Consider the following 17,124-nt stretch of genomic DNA (forward strand, 5'->3'; position numbering starts at 1 on the left):
GGCATTACTTTTGGAGCAGCCCTTGCATTATTAGACAGGTACATCTGAACAAATCTCCTTCATATCTGTCACCAAAGTTCCTCTTGCAGTTCACCATAAGGAGTTAAACTTGGTCAGTGGTAAATGTTGAACTGTCCTCCCAAACAATTAATTACAGACAAACAATTATCTGTAGAACCCAAAACACACAGTAACATTAATTCTTCTCTTTACTAAAAAGAGAATTACCTCAATGAACATCAAATTATTTTAGACTTGGTTTTCCACTCTTTTTATACTGCTTTACAGTGACTATGCTATAAGGAATATCTCTCAAGCATTAAAATAGAAGATACTAATGAACTATTAGCTGTACTAGAGCATCACAAAAGACAATCCAATACTACCCAGAGGAGCCCCTAAGGCATGTTCTGTACTTTTTTTTTTTTTTTTTTTTAAAAAAAAGAAAACTTTACTCTTTCCTTCCTTAGGAAGATTTCAGTAATGATTATACACTGCACAGCTGTCATTTCTCATAGCATTCTCCCTACTTAGGCTCATAGTTAACCCTTCCATCAGGAGGTACTTTTCCAGTATGCACTGTATTCAACATAACATCAGGTTTTGTGAACAGCGAAAAGGCAACAGTTTACAAATGCAAACTGCAAAATATCTGCCAGTAAGGGATATCTTCAGAGTTACTACTGTTTTCCTCTTTTTTCTGCAATACAATTTTTTGACAAACCTTGATAATATCCACAGTATCCTTCTAGAAAAAAAAACATCATTTATTGGATCCACTGATACTTTGCTTTTGTAAGAACAGTTACGTGGAACAGGGGTTGTCCAGTCCTTTTAGATTTCTAAATTTAGTAACTGCATTATCTATGAAGTTCCACTGTAGGAAGATTCTAGAACACATGCAACAGTCAGGAATTAGGCACACTGCTAAACTCTCACCCTTTCCATAAGTTCTCCAATAGGAGGAAACTGATATTTTTCCCCCCATATGTCTAGTCAGTCCCTCAAAGCAACCCCAATCATTGATTTCTCAGGCAAAGCATGAAAAGCTGCTTTCTCATCACTCAGAGTTGTGCACACTATACACACACGAAAGCCAACAGAAGACTGAGAGACTCTGTCAGAGAAGTTTAACATCCAACAGAAACCAAGCTAGTCTAAGACTTACTTCTTAATTAATTGTGACAGGTTTACGTGACATAGAGACAGTGGTCACATTAACAAGCAGGTGATGAAGGTATGACACTGGGAATCATTTCTGTCCTGCAGACTTAAGATTCTGCATGGGGAGAAAGCCTTACAAAATTAACAGGAAACAGGGTAAAAACATTGCTATAAAGAAGTTCATTCAGTGAACGTGGAAAGGCTTCTTGTAACTAGAACCATATTAAAGCAGATAGAAACTTAGTATTAATTTGGTTTATTTTACTGAGTACAAAATCTAGTTGGGTTGAAAGTATTTCAGCATACACAAAAAATATATACAACTTGAAGCTTCAAGTGGTATTGTCTGTAAGAAATTGATAACGTTGTAACTCTATTTTAGACTTATTCTTTTCCTACCCAGCAAACATGGTTGTAATACACAGTACCTTCCTCTTGTCCACAGGTCTCTGAGGCAGTTGTGATTGATTTTATGTTGAAGACGTTAAGTCTGAGCAGCACCAGGAGCTAAGTTGTTAAGTACGTTTGTACTGGGATTTTCCACACTGAGTCCTGCCCCTATTGGCACATCCTCTTTTTTGTCAGGACAAAGGGATTTCTGAGCAATGTTGGTGACATTATCTGTTAAACAAAAGAGATTTAACCCAAATTAGATTTGATTGACAGCCTTGACAGTAGTAATGCAGTGAAAAATTATTTATACAAAGTAACAAAAATGCGGAAGAAAAAGCATGCAAAATTATAAGTGTGGCATTTTTCTATTAACAACGCATATGTAGAGTCCAATTCATAATTGTCTTTGCCAGTTGATCTTCAATCAAAGTGACAATTGTTACACTGCTTAACAATCAGAAGAGGGCAATGCAAACTGTTAACTGAGGTTGTATTTCTTTCCAAAACATCACTTGTTTGGGCGTTACAGCCTTACATTTACGTGTATGAATTGCCACATGCACACTGGCCATCATCATGGATCTTTGTAAGTATCAACATAAGGTTGTTATCACATCCTATTCAGCAAAGAACTAGACTGAATTTCAGAAACCTAAATACTGTTTTTCTTTCTATGCCTGTCCTGTACAGTGAAGGAAATGATGTTAATTTCCTCTCCGAAATAATGGAGAGAGATGCACAAAGGCTTGATACTCTTTCCCTTCACATTTACTGAAAGTAGTCAACATATCTTGACCATAGAAGCATAACAACACCTTTCCTTCAGCTTAGTAAAGAAAATAGAATAGAGTCTCCTAAGGATTAAGCCCTTTCACAGTAAACCCTTTATGCTAAAACATAAGTCTATGGTTGACTAAAAGGGATTCAGAGAAGGAAAACAAATTTCAATAGTGTCTAATGCAGGCATCTAGGCTCTCTGAAGCATAGGGCTGCAGCAAGAGATGTAGAACCCAGCAAAGTCCAGGGCCTTTGGCTGAGAGCTGCAAGGCAGGCAGGATACCATATCTGAACAGTACTGAAACTTGTTGTCTTGTGCTTGGTTCAAGCCTTCACACAAAAAGTGGCACTTCACACAGAATATATCAGGCTTGTCTCCGATGGCAACTGTCCCCAAAACATTAACTCCTAGAAGATTCCCATTGCTTTGGAATACTTCCATTCAGTTTGAGTGGTTTGTTACAGGCTTTTAGTCAGTGCTGTTGTTAGCTGAGTAAATACAAAATCCTCAGAGAATAACTGAGCAGATTATTTGTTCAATAAGGACAATCATCTAGGATTCCATCTAGCCTAATGGAAAAAGAGAAAAAAAACACCAAAAATCCCACATGAGTATTTCCTTAGGGCCAAATTCTCTTTTGTGAGAGAATGCTCTTTAAAAGGATAAAAGTAGAATGAGGGTCATATCATGGCAGGAGATCAAAGTGCTGAAACAGCTTAGTCAGCATCTTTAAGTAGCACAGGAGGCTTGAAAAGTGTAATTTAATTGGTTTCTAGAGCACCAAGCTTCCTTAGGGGAGAGGGGGCCAAGAACCTGGATTTTTATGATGTCAGATACGACTGATTTCACCCTAACTTCGTTATTCTTCAAGAGTCGCCCTGTTTCTAAATATTCCAATAGTCATTACACATAGAATAGTATCTTGTTGTTTTCCTCTAGCCTTACAGCAGCTAATTTGAACATGCCTGATTTAAAGGGAAAGTGGAGTATTTGCAACGTTAACAAGTGAATACAGAAGACATCTAAGAGAGCAAGAAGTTACCAAAATACAGTAATCAGCCCAGAAAGAAAGCAACAATATCTCAAGAATCAAAAAACCCACAAATCTTCAAATTCAAAATTACCCTGGTGAGTTTTCTACATTTAAACTTGTATTCTAACATCAGCAGATCTATTCATTCCACAATACTAACTCTTTAAAAGAAGTTCTCACATTCTAAAAACTTGTTAGTTTAACAGCAGTTGCATTTAAATTCTCCAGGTAGTTTAGAAACAAAAAGTATCTTGATAATTCTTGACCAGGATTTCTCCCTGTATGGAGGGTGCAATATTTACAGAAGCTTTCATAAGGATGAACATAGATCTAGGACATAAAGTTTCAAGTTGCTTTAATAATAGCATATATAACAAAAATAGTATAGTGATGTCATGTACCCTTTTTAAAAGTAGACATTTCAGTGGCATAACACATCAGCAAGATGAAAACAAGAATAATTGGAAATAAGTCTTGCAGAAAATATTGCAGACTTGAAATATATTTAATTATATCCCTCACTAGATATCATCATAATGTTTTTCATAACAAATTACCAGCAACCACTGGAAACCTACAACACAATAATCCTTAAGTAATCTACCCAGAGTTTCTCAAAAGATATTGTAATACAAAAATAAGTCAATTGGATACTTAATTTCCCATTTCCAGTAACTGCTAAGCTAAATCTACCTCTAACAGGGGTTGGGAGGGGAGAATGGTGAAGAGAAAAGGGATGCTGATTCTTTGAAAAAGCTATTTATTAATCCACAAACAAACAGCACATAAATGATACTTTGTCAGCTTCATTCTGAATTCCAAGTATATCACGCATCCCAAAAAAATCCACAAAGAACTAAAGCTATTATAGAAATAATTTGACAGATGAACTGATGTTTGATAAATGAGTAATTTCATTCAGTGTAATTCCCTCATATCCTGTAGTTAGGGCAGTACAGACTAAATAAGCAAAATTGATTGAATTACGTGCTTTGTTATATAATGGCTTTCCAGACAAAAGTTCAGTGTTACAAGAATGAAGGTTTTATTTCTGTTTACGTGGCAATGACTTGCAAATCTGTCAACACTTGCCAAATAGTTAAAAAATTATCTTGGGTACCTTTAGCCCTTTTCTAAATTCGGAAATTGAAATATATGGAATTTTCAGTGAAAATTTGGCTTGTAACACATTATGATTTCATCCCCAGTAGCATTCTCTCTTAAAACTGACATGCATTCATCTGCCTTTCAAACAGTTACTAGCAAGGGCTAACTCAATCCTTCAGAGCAGAAAGACAAGATGAACAACAATAACATCCTTACCCTGTGGTAAGAAGAAAGTGTTTCTCCTGAATGTTTCAGAAGCCCTCAGTATACCCTTGTACAGCTGATGCACATTTTGAAGGCTTTTTTTTTTTTTAATAAATAGTATTTTTGGAGATTAAAACAAGTAAAGCATGGTAAACAGCAACAGGAATGAGCCTTATTTGGCAATAAAGCAATTCCTTTGCCATGTGGGAATATAGTGCCAAGCATATCTGTGAGTTCCCTGCAGTAGTTGCTGTAAGTCTTGCTTAGCAAATTCTTCGTAATGGGAATTTACATTAACTTTCAGTTGTTTTCTAAAAAGTTACTCTAATCAACTGACAGGGAAGGTGAGATCTTATAATCAAGTGTTCAAGTATTAAAAAAAGCACACTTCTAAAAACACATTTCATTTTACTATAGTACCTTGCTTCCTAATCTAAAACTTCACATCCATAGCGTTAATTTGATCATTATCTACCAGAAGGACAAATAATTGCCTAGACACAAGTTACACTCAAGAAGATTGCATCTTTTCAGTATAACCACCAAATAGCCACCAATCTTAGATTTCTAAGAAGGTGATATTTACTTTTTTATTTTTTTTTTTAAGCCCAATTCCCTGTTATACCCAGGCAAGCAAAGACTTCATATGCATGTAAACAAGAGTGGCACAGACACAGCCTTTCATGAATGGGACTTAACGTCAGCAGTCAGAACATGCCAACAAGTGCTTGTGAAGAATATACACAATTGCTCACTAATTTATCCATTCATTCTCCCCTTATTACAATACATTACAATCAGAAAAATGTGAAGCCTTCAGTACTGACTGAAGACACCAAAAACAGACACACACACAAAAGGTATTTTATCATTACCATGATAAACACACAGTCAGACGTGCAAACACCATAACCACACTTTTTGTTGGGGACAAACTTAGATCTTAAGATCTTGTGGACAAAATGACAATTTCTGCATTGTTTGATATTGTCATACTTGAGATTACTGTGACAATTCCCAGATGGAGGGACACAAAATGGCTCATAGGCAGCATATCATGCAACAGTGGTTTCATATGAAATTTACATTAGTCTTTCCAAATTGTAGGCACTGGTCATAGTCAATACCAGTTAATGAGGGGAAAGTCCAGTTTAACTAACTTAATTTCCTTTTATGACAAGCTTGCCCATTGAATTGACCACAATATCCTACAGGACAGAAATATGCAGTTTACAGCCAGACAAGTACAAAATATTATGAGTGAACAGCCAGCTGATGGGTCAGGCTCAAAGGGTTAGCATAAATGGGGTTACATCAAGCTGCTGCCCAGTCACTAATAAGGTTCCCTGGGGCTCTGTTTGTAGAGTCAGTTCTTCCATACGTTTTCCTAGATGATCTGAACACAGGACTCAAATGCATACTAATTAAGCTTTCAGACAACACAAAACTGAAAGAAACCATTGACTTCCTCAGTAGTGAATAGGCCTTGCAGAGAGATCTCAACAAATTAGAGGGCTGGGCAATCACCAACTGCATTAAGTTTAAAGCATAGTTTGATTTTGGGGACATCCTGTGTGGAGCCAGCAGTTGTATTCAATGATCTTTGTGGATTCCTTCCAGCCCAGGATATTCTATGATTCTATGATCCTGGGGGATTTTTCCAGGCATTGCCCTCTAACAGAATCTTGCTTTCAGATCAGTTTCAGGATGCTTTGTTCCACTTTCTGTGCCCTGAAATGACCCAGCAATTGAAGCTATTTTGTCTTGCTATTACACAACTTACTCAAAGGCATTGTCGAGAGCAATGAAGGTTTACAAGACTATTTTTGTTTCCCACTCCTACGCACAGCATTTAGTATGACTTTAGCAAAGTGAATGAGATTGCTGATGCAAGATTGCCAATTAGATTAGCCCTGAAAAAGGACTTATTAATGTACTGACTTCTTCACTATTTCAGCTATTACAGAATTGTTGTTCTTAAGCCTGAACAAGTATTCTTCATTCATACGTAGGTCACTGATAAGGAAATTATGTCTGAAGCCCTTCCATGATGGAAAAGGAAAGATTTCCCTCTCCAGAAACAACTGCTGTTTTTCCCTACATGCTCCTCACACCCTAGTATTTAATTAAGTGTAATGTAAGATTTATTGGGCTATTCAGGCCTTCAGGCTTCTCTCACATACTTGCTGTTTAGCCTCAGGAGTTCATTCAGTACCTAAATATGTATGACATTCATTTCGCATTTATAAACATATAAGCACATATATATTGGTGGCCTTTTACAGAAACAATCAGGTTTCTAAATCTGAATAACTTGGAACCTGATTCTCATACCTTAACCCTGAAAGCCTCTATGCAAAGGCAAGAATTTACTCATTTAATGTAAATGATCAGTCAGTTAAACAAGAATATTTCACATCACCAAGTTTTAAGAGGAGTTTGGAAATAGACAAAGGTAACTATTGCTTCAAATAATGTAATTCTCCTTCAATTCCATTGCATACTAGTAGTAAATCTACACAGTGGTACTTACAGTATGGATTCTTAGGAGGTAGATTTTTATGGATTTTTTATATGGATTTTATGAGGTTTTAAACAAACTACTCAAAAAAGTTTCTTGCAACTGTATGGTAGTCCCTTCCTTTAAAAGCCCCATCTTTACAGGTCCCAGAAACATAAAACATGGTATCCAGCAAGTTCGTAACTATTACACTTAGAATTCCAAACAAAACAAAAACCAAGAGCTATGCTACATTTGTGCAGCTAGAAGTTGATATTATGTGAAGGACTGGTAAAGCATGTCTCTGCTTCACAGTGTAAAAAAAGGGCTGATAGGATCAGATCACGTAGTGTGCCACTTCTCCACTACTTTCAGATAAATTCCCAGCTTCAGCTGCTGCTCTTTTTACAAGTTCCTGTACTTCAATATTTTTCTGTATAGCTAATTTAAAGGAGAAAGAATAGTAGCTATCTGAAAATGGTTGAAGACTCTGGAAAGTTGGAACGTTTTCCTCATGAGCAGGCTAAAAGTATCTATCAAAACGTTAAGATGTTGAAGATTCATTCCATAGTCCACTACAGTGCTATCTATGCCTTCTAATTCCATAAATCATATTTTAATAAGTAGAAAACGCATACCTTGTCCAATTAGAAATAACATTAAGCTGGGAGATATTTGTTAATGCACCTACCATTGATTTCAGCACTAGTTTTCCCTTTTTCTCCCCTTTTAAGACTCTTCCCTCTAACTAGCTTTGAATTAGTGTTACTGGATCAACCAGCACATGCTTAAAAAAAAAAAAAAAAAGGAAATCAAAGATATAGTCATTCAGTTTTCATTCCCAGTTCTCTCCTTTTTACCTCTCAACATATATTCAATCTTTCTTCATTACTAACACACAGTGCCTATTGTAACACTGGTGAAACATCTAAAACAGAGCATTCTCATCAAATCTGCATTTTCCTGCACCCAAAAATACCCACCCCAAGGTAACAGCTACCACTTCTCCCTTGCAGATGCAGTATTCCAAGAGAAGAGGTTTCCTCAAGGTCATGCAGTGAGTCAGCTAAAACTCGTGAAAAGGACTCAGGGCAGCCGCATTTTATGTGCTTGAACTGCAGCTCAGCCCTTAGCCCTTCTGAGAAGAAAACCTGCACTTTTCATTCTCAAATCCATCAATTAGCTGTGTGTTATGAATAAAATTGAGCAGCAGCTTTTATGCTCAGTTTGCAGCACGTTACTGCTGTTTCAGTTCCGACAGCAAATCTTGAGGCCCCTACATTTCAGAGTTGCACAGAAAGCATTTAGTGCACAGATTCTGCATGCTCAGTTAAGGCTTCATAATGATCATAAAATGACACATGTAGGTACATCTATAAACTCCGAGCTTGTGTGTACTCACTTGTGTTTCTGCAAAGAATTGAAGTGTAATATCGGAAATAAGCTAGCATTCTTCTCCACCTACTCATAAATTATATTTTTCTACTCAGAATATTCAAGAGATCCCAGTAGAAGCTGATAGAAGTTAGATCCTCCCAGAAACCTTGGTAAGTCTGATTAAACAGGGACAAATGTAACAGTTTGAAACAGGCACTGTTTGATACAAAGACATTATTATCTTCCAATAAAGGACTTCACACCAGTTTTACATAAACAAAGAGCTGCTTGCCATTAAAATCATAATAGTGGGGGATGGGAGAAGAAATCCAGTCCTAGTGACCTTTAGATACTTGCCCTTACAGAACGACTACCTTACAGTATGGTCACAGCCCTCTTCGGCCTTCTCACCAATAGCACAGTAAGGAAAAGTGTCATAAAGATGTTGCAACGTGTAGGCATGTTAGGTATTCGATTCCAGTTCCCAGTTAATTTCTGTCCAGTACTTTACTGAACTGTATCCCCCAAGTGTCACTACTGTGAGGATTTCATGTCTGAGAGTAGCACATTTCGAAACAAATCATATAAAAATATTAGACCTGTTACTGAAAATACATCTATCAGTGAACTAATATTAAAGAATCTAGAGACACAAGGAGCTACTTGTGTTTCTTAAAACTCACAATCAGTGAATGCTGATTACTTATATCTAATATCCTATACCTAATCTTATATCTAAAACACATCCTTACCTCCCTAACAGGAATTGGTTGCAAAAATCTATGTGTCCTAAAATTACGGACATCACAGACATCTCAAGGTTCTTTAGAGAAACCAATCTCATTCCATTAAATAAATCAAAAGTAGAAACACACCTCCAAATCCTGTTCTCAATTTTTTTTCATTCTCTCCTCACACATTTTTAAATATGTACAAATAAATACATACACAGTAGTCTATATGCTATAAGGCACTGGAATGGACTGCCCAGGGAGGTGGTGGAGTCACCGACCCTGGGGGTGTTTAAGGAACATTTGGACGCTGTGTTGAGGGACATGGTTTAGTGAGAACTATTGGTGATGGGTGGATGGTTGGACTGGGTGATCCTGTGGGTCTTTTCCAACCTTGGTGATTCTGTGTTTCTATATATTGAGCAGAATACCATCAAACATTTTTCAGTAGTGGCCACAGATTTGGAAGTAAATGAGATGACCAGCTTCCTGCACTTTCATCCCCCAAAACAGTGACCCCACCAAAGCCCAGCACTGTGGTTCACAGTTCTAACTGGAACATGCAATACCATAGTACAGCAGCCACACTACATACTGGTGGGAAAAAAAAAAAGTGACAATGGGATGAGCCAGACTGTAGGGCATGGCACACACACAAAAAAAAAAAAATCCAAGAAGGATATTTTTACCTGGAGTTGATCTACTCCTTTTGACTTTTCAGAGGTCTGTTTGTACAAATGTGCATAATGTCCAAGTTTAAAAAACATGAGTGTGGGGATGGAGCACAGGCATAAACCTGCTTCTAACAATCCCACAAAGGAGTTCCTCACAGCTCTCATCTCTATGACATATGCTGAGCAAAAGTTCCTGCAAGCTTGTCAGCAGTAACATAGCTCAACTTATTTTACTTTGCCAGATCACAAAGCTCAGGCTCAGCAGCCCTAATTGCAGCTCAGTGCTCTTCTCTCCATTCCACACCTGCGCAGAGTCGAACCTTTCTTTTTATGCTCACTCAGTCCCTTTCTTTATATTTTAATTACTTATTTAAGCATCTTGCTACCCTACTAGGTTTGCAAAACAAAGTGTAAACTCAGTTCCATTAAAAAAAATAAATATTCTAAAATTACATCAGGACGCATCAACTCCAATTATTTGCAATACCAAATATTGCACCAAGTATTATTCATGATTCATTAAGCAAGTTTATCTCATAGTTACCTGCTACATTGTGGCCTTGATTTGTTTCTCTGACATTAGAAGTATTAATGCATTTTTCATTATCTTCATAAAAACCACCCTTAATACAAACCATACAGGGATTTAAAAAAGCCAGCATATTCTGCATTGCATTACCATATATAACTTGAACACTGCACAGAAAGGTTTTTAGAAATTCTTTGGTTTGGGGTTTTTTGTTGTTATTTTCTTTCTGTGGTTTACCCACATTTAATACATTACTTTGGTTTATATCACATTCAGTTTACTGCATATTTATATAATCTCTTCCTAGTAAATAAAATTTCAGGTGAAATAGACTGCTACTGGAGTCAGCAAAGAAACATTAGAAAAAAACACTGACATATGCACACTAGTGCATCCATATTTATTAGGGGCAATGGAACAATAAAGTCAAGAAAAGTGCAACCATCAGCAGAAATGCACGTGTTGCTGTTGCTGATGAAATACATTTCAGAAGCCATATAAATTGGATATATTTCTTAGCTACAGTTCAGCTTGATTGTACTTTTTTTTTTAAACAGACAGTTCACATGAAGAGATAAAAATGTATAGATAAAATATGCACATACACACATCCAAAATAAATATTTGCTTTTGACCAACATCTATTTTTATATGTCTTCTCTCTAAACCAGGGAAATAAAGCATTTTTGATGTCTCTTCCTTCAGAAGGAGATAAAATGGATATACATATAATTTGATCTTGTATTACTAGCATACTTTCCCTTCTGTTAGAACTTGAGTAAACAGAGGACTGATGCTATGTCATTATCATTTACCCTCTACTTAGTACTGCAGTACTGCCTGATGTCTATCACCTGACAGGTCAGGATGTTGTTATGTTCTTTCAGCACAAACCAAAAGCTTTTTAGTTAGCTGCTTACAAGATTGCATGTAAGCATTGTAACAAGATCCAGCAGACTTCATTGTTCATTTGGACATCCATCACCTAGAACAAACCTCTACAGTTTTTTTCTGTCATCACACAGCCAACTCATCCACAATCTTCAAAAGTTGCATACAATATTCTCTAACTACAGCAAATTGTTTACTGAAAGCATAACCTTCAAAACACAAATACAATTAAAGTTCATACTGGAACACTGCAAAGTATAAAGTGCTATTGTATTTCAGATTTGATGGGTTCAAAGACCTAACTTCAGAGCACTGAATGCTTAATGTACAAAGGAGAAATCATTTCAACAATATCCTAAGGATTACAGGGTACAATGCCTGTGACTTCACCTCCTAGTTACTATCAATTATTAAACACCAAGCCAAGTAGTAGCCTCTGAGGAAAAAGAAAAATTATATGCAAGAAAATTGATATTTCTTAGAACTTCACAAAGAAGGTAACAGAAAGGAAGTCATCATTTATACCCGCAGGATCCTCTGGCTGCTGTATGGCAAATGATCCCTTTCCTTTTGATTTCACAGTTTCCAAAATATGACTTATTACTGCTACAAGCAATTGATCAGTTTGTTTGCAGGTGGAGATTATTTATACATACACAACTATATTTTCTTTTGTATATGTTACTTGTTTACTCTGAACCCCATAAAACTTAGTACCTGTATTTATAAATTTTAATGTGGTCTGCTCTAATCCCAAAGGATGGAGGCATAAACATTACGCCCCTTTAAGCAGCTCTTTGGAAATACGTTGTAATCTGAGGCACATCTCCATCCAATCAGTCTTGTTGGATGTCCAGTTATTCAAAAATTTCTAAGTGCTTTGAGAATAATTCAGTAAGAAATGGATGAAATATAGAAAATTGATGACTGCACTTTCAAACAGACCTGAGATCCTGATTCAAGAGAAGCACAAGGGAATTTCTAAGGTAGAGACTTGATGGATCAATAATATGAATGCATTGATCAATAGAAAATAAGGTAAAAGACACACTGACACATTATATTCCATTCCTATACAGAATTAACTATATTTATGTAAAATACTTGATTTACATTCAAGAAAATCTCTAAAATAAGGCCAGGTGTATGTACAATATCAACCGTTAATTAGGTTTCGACCAAAAAAAAAAATATGAGAAGATGCATGAACTTTAATGCAACTCAAATCTTGTGCAAACAGTAAAAGACAGGGTAACGAGCCAGAAAAAACACTTGTCTCCTGATATGGCTTCTGCTAATTACCCATCCTAGAGTTACTGGATGTTAGCCTAATTAAGAAATTTATTTAAAGGCCAGTCTACACTACAAATGATAACTGTTATAACACAGCATCTCTCTGGCTTTGTTGGACCATTTGTGCGTCTCAGGCAGTGTCTGCTACAGAACCTCTGTTGGATAAGCTGTGCTTCTGAGCCCCAGCTGTGGGGCCATGGGAAGCCATTTCATGATAGAAATGAAAACAATTAAAAAAAAAATCCATCTTCTCATTTACAAGAAAGTTTATACAATTTAAAGTCTTGATGTACACAAGATCAGGAGCTTACCACGTGCAAAAGAGATATGAGTACTTAATACTGATATTAAGGCTTCCTTACTGCTCAGAGTTAAGATTTTGGTCACTAAAGGGCTGTGAAAGATGATAGCAGAATCCTTCTTTTCTTGGCTTAAAGGTCACTCTGTGACAACTGTGACTTATATAGGAGGCAAGTAGTGGGTGTCACTGTGTGTCAGTTAACATCACTTTGTGGATGTCTTTGGACATATTTGCCTTCAAAATAGAGGGCTCAGGAGTATTTACTGGCTGAAAAATCTGGCCTGTGAGCAAATAACTCCAGCTTGATACAGCAGATTGGGGGATGATATTAAAATAACCTAAAAATGAACCATGTTGCAACACTTCAGTCTTCAGTAGTCTTTAATTTCTTCATTCTGAGGTTCTGCCATTTAATCTGTGCTTTTTTCTGTGGTGGGGAAGTGTTAGAAATCTGCTTCACTACTACAGAGATGGCAGCAGACAAAAGCATTTCCCCAAACCAGAAAAGTTTAACAGAATAGATGCATTAAAATAAAATACATGCAATCACATCCCATCCCTTTGGTCCTTTACAGGTATCCACAGAGTGCTCCTGATGAACTTCAAGTCAGAAATACATTGGTAATATCTATGGTACAAACACCCAACAACCTAACATATCCTTTGTTTTCTCTCTCTTGCCACTGTATTTCAAACTAAAGTTAAAACAACTTCTCAAACTGTTAACGTAAAGAAATCTTAAGTCAGATACATGAATGACTTTCAATATTGGATGAAATTCCAGCCATATCATTTCAAACATTATAGCATGACTAGAAATGTCTCAAAGTAAGATTTATCATACGTATCCCAATTTTCATTTGACAAATTATAGGCATACAAAGAATGGTGGTGTCAAAACAGTAGGCATAACGGCCAAATAACACAGTTGGGAGAACATAATACAAATGTTTAGATTATATATTCATAATTGTTTTGAAATATGCAATGGATTTTAACAAACAGCAAAGATCATTGGCTTTTATAACTACAATCTCATCTAAGGAAGCTTTATGACCTAAATCTGTGAGTTAAATTACAGTTCTCAACTTACCTCACTGAAAGTAATTTTAAGAGAAAAAGTTCATTAAATGAAGATATCCCTGGAACTAGAAATCACACAATAAAGCCTAGGGGCTGTGAACTCAGGGAAATTATCTCACATCAACTTCCACAGCAACAGCAGTAAGAGTTAATAAAAGGGGGAGTACTTATAAAACTGCCTCATCTATCAAATACAAAACAATTGTTTTTTTTAATGTATATCAAAAAGAGGAGCACAAAGTACAACAATTCCTCTCATTGATCATACCTTAGCCAAACAAAAAAAAAAAATTATAACTTCACTATGAACAGAAAAGCTAAAAGAATGTAACAGGAGTGAAAATATAAATCAATACAAACGTAATCTTAAATATTTAGATATAAATGAAACGTAAATCTTCTCTTTTTGTATATAGCCCACTCAGATTTGAGCATATCTTACTGAGTTATTTACATTTACTTCTGAAGAGAAATTCAGGATAGAAAGTAGAGATTAGCCTTAACTGACAGTCGTCACATCAGTAAGAATCCTAGGATTTCTCCATCTTCCCAAATGGGTGAGACTAATTCAGGTTAGGGTAACATATCTAAAAAAACATAAGCAAAATGTGAATAATATTGGGGTGTCAGTCCGGTTAATCAAGTAGTCAGCCCAAACATGTGCGTTTAATGAATATGTAAGAATACTTGATAAATATAAACCCTGGAAAATTTTACTGTAGGTGGGAGAGTCACACTTCCCTTTTTTCCATTTATTTTTCTAAATTACTTGCAGATTCACCATCTGTATTGTTTAGACAACACGCAGTACTAGACAACAGCACAGGCTGCTGAAGAATTTGATGATACTGGCTCAGACCAGGATCTTGTAGTCAAGCATACTGTCTCTGACGCTATCTGGGTACTAATCCAACAACACGTCTTTAGATAAACACACGAAAAAGAAGAAACACAAGAAAAAACACAAGAAATAAACACAAGAAAAAAGGCAGAATGTATGGAAGAACTCCAGTGAAAGGAGACTCTTCAAAGAGAAGTAGTTTAAAGAAGGATATTCACACAGGCATCCAACCTTTTGACTTGTTTGCGCCACACTGGTTGAAACATCTTGAGACATAGTTAATATATATAAATATTTTATATATGTTTTGTTACTTATTTTCTATTGAAACAAAACATGGGCAACAAAAAACAAAAATTAGCAGGATATTTGACCTTGTTTTTGTGAAAAAAATTCATGAGTGTATTGTTTGGTAGAAGCAGCTGCAATTCTTAGTACAGTCTCAGAGCATCATAGAATTCTTAGATTTGGAATGGACCTTTAAAGGTCATCTAGTCCAATTCCCCTGCAACAAACAGGGACACCACATCTGTATCAGGTTGCCCAGAGCTTGATCCAGCTTCGCCTTAGATTTCCAGGGACAAGGCATCAACCACACCTCTGGGCAACTTATTCCAGCACCTCACCACCCTTACTGTAAAAATCTTTTTCATTATAACCAACCCAAATCTACCCTCTTTGTGCTTGAAGCCATTTTTCCTTGTTCTATCACCACAGATCCTGCTGAAGAGTCTGCTTCCCTTCTCAAAGTGCTCAGAGATTTTTGATCTTATTTCACACTTCCTGTGATTCATCCTAGAAAATAATTGTTCACAACTGTACGTACTGCCAAAAAGCAATGACATGAACAAAACAGAACTGTGAAGTGAATGATAGTTTTCTATAGTAATTGAAATCTTACAAAAAGTCTAGCAGAGTGACATAAAATTTTCTTTGAATTGAAAGCCTGATTGCAACTCTACACATTCCATTTGAAAAGTCACGTTTACATCACCTGAAATTGGAGTTGCAAATGCAAAAAAGATGACTTTCAGCTTTCTTGAAATCTATTCTCAAATTCTTTAATCAAAATGGAAAGAAAGGCTGTATAATTTCTGCTGTTCACAGGAATCTGCCTTCACCTGTGCTCCCAGAGCTCACCTGGTCCTTTCCCCAGCTGCTCAATCAGTGGTTCAGGTCATGACTCAACAGTTACCATACAGTAATTATAACAATATCATGAGCAAAAACACTTTTAGATGCATTTTTTGGAACTTCCTATACCACAGCTGTTTAAAAAAATATTTTAACATCTGACTGCAGAGACTGTGTTATCGTCCTTTCCTCTGTGCTGAGGTGCAGATAATGCAGGCGTTGCAGTTACTTTTACCCTTCCAGAAATTACATTAAGCAATTGCCATGCTGCACACCACGTTTCATTTGTTATTAGCAGAGAGTGCTCAATTGGTCTCAATTGGTTCGGAAAGAAGAGGGATAAAGTAACTGCCTAGAGATCAGTTATAGTCTTCACCATGTATTATCATGTTAAGCTGTCACACTGAAATGCTTATGAAAACCCAAAAAAAGAAAAGAAAAAGCAGTCTGACAGTAACTTATAGAGTAGAATCCCCAAAGCCATAGGAAAGACAAGAATTGTTTGATATAACTTGGTTGGTTTGAGGTTCCCTGCCACCCCCTCCAGTTATATCTTGATTCCTCAGCATCACTGGAACTACTCCTTAAAGGAAGTTTAAGAAAATTCACAACAATGGCATGGCATGATTTTTCTCGCTCCGTGACATTTATTATATTTAATGCCCTGAAGAGCTGTTCAGCTTTCTGAAAATTCCATAAAGTTTAAATTAATTCACATACCTTACTAACTGGAATCAAGAATACTCACCACTGACCACATCACCTTCCTTCCAAGCTTTTTTTTTTTTTTTTTTATAAATCAAGACCATTTTTTTGCTACCTTACACAGTAGACAAATCTATAAAAGGACACTGAGAAGTGTTCTAACATTGATAATGGTTTTACCATCAATTCTGCATTGAGAATTGCTGAAATCAGTTTCCTGGTTTATATTGCACCCTCTAAACTGATCAATAAAAAGTTTTTCCACATAACCAGAAGCTAGACTGCCCTTTCCTGCTCCTTCAGCAACATATTGGCTTCCAGTTCAGTGGGCATCCAACCCTGTTGTTTGGAAGATGAACTGACTGGTGACAGTTTGTTCTTCCATG

General features: G+C 36.3%; 1 protein-coding gene and 1 long non-coding RNA gene across 22 annotated transcripts in view; one reads left to right on the top strand and one right to left on the bottom strand.

The window, feature by feature from the left end:
- JAKMIP1 (janus kinase and microtubule interacting protein 1) overlaps nt 1-17,124 on the bottom strand; it is a 129,020-nt gene that overhangs the window by 84,250 nt on the left and 27,646 nt on the right. For 17 of the 21 annotated variants that reach the window (XM_046940430.1, XM_040699201.2, XM_040699190.2 and 14 more), the window contains one exon: nt 1,593-1,785. The exons of 2 other annotated variants lie outside the window; for them this stretch is intronic. The gene's annotated coding sequence lies outside the window, so the exon portion shown is untranslated. Of the gene's footprint in view, nt 1-1,592; nt 1,786-14,512; nt 14,646-17,124 lie in introns of all 21 variants that reach the window. 2 more of the 21 variants (XM_046940424.1, XM_040699191.2) reach the window with 1 other exon arrangement.
- On the top strand, nt 895-13,719 carry LOC112532319. The gene is made up of 5 exons (XR_003074876.2): nt 895-1,237; nt 1,610-1,683; nt 3,275-3,463; nt 8,670-8,726; nt 13,551-13,719. It is a non-coding gene; the product is annotated as an uncharacterized LOC112532319 (long non-coding RNA).

Source organism: Gallus gallus, chromosome 4 (assembly GCF_016699485.2).
Source record: "Gallus gallus isolate bGalGal1 chromosome 4, bGalGal1.mat.broiler.GRCg7b, whole genome shotgun sequence".
Classification (NCBI taxonomy): domain Eukaryota; kingdom Metazoa; phylum Chordata; class Aves; order Galliformes; family Phasianidae; genus Gallus; species Gallus gallus.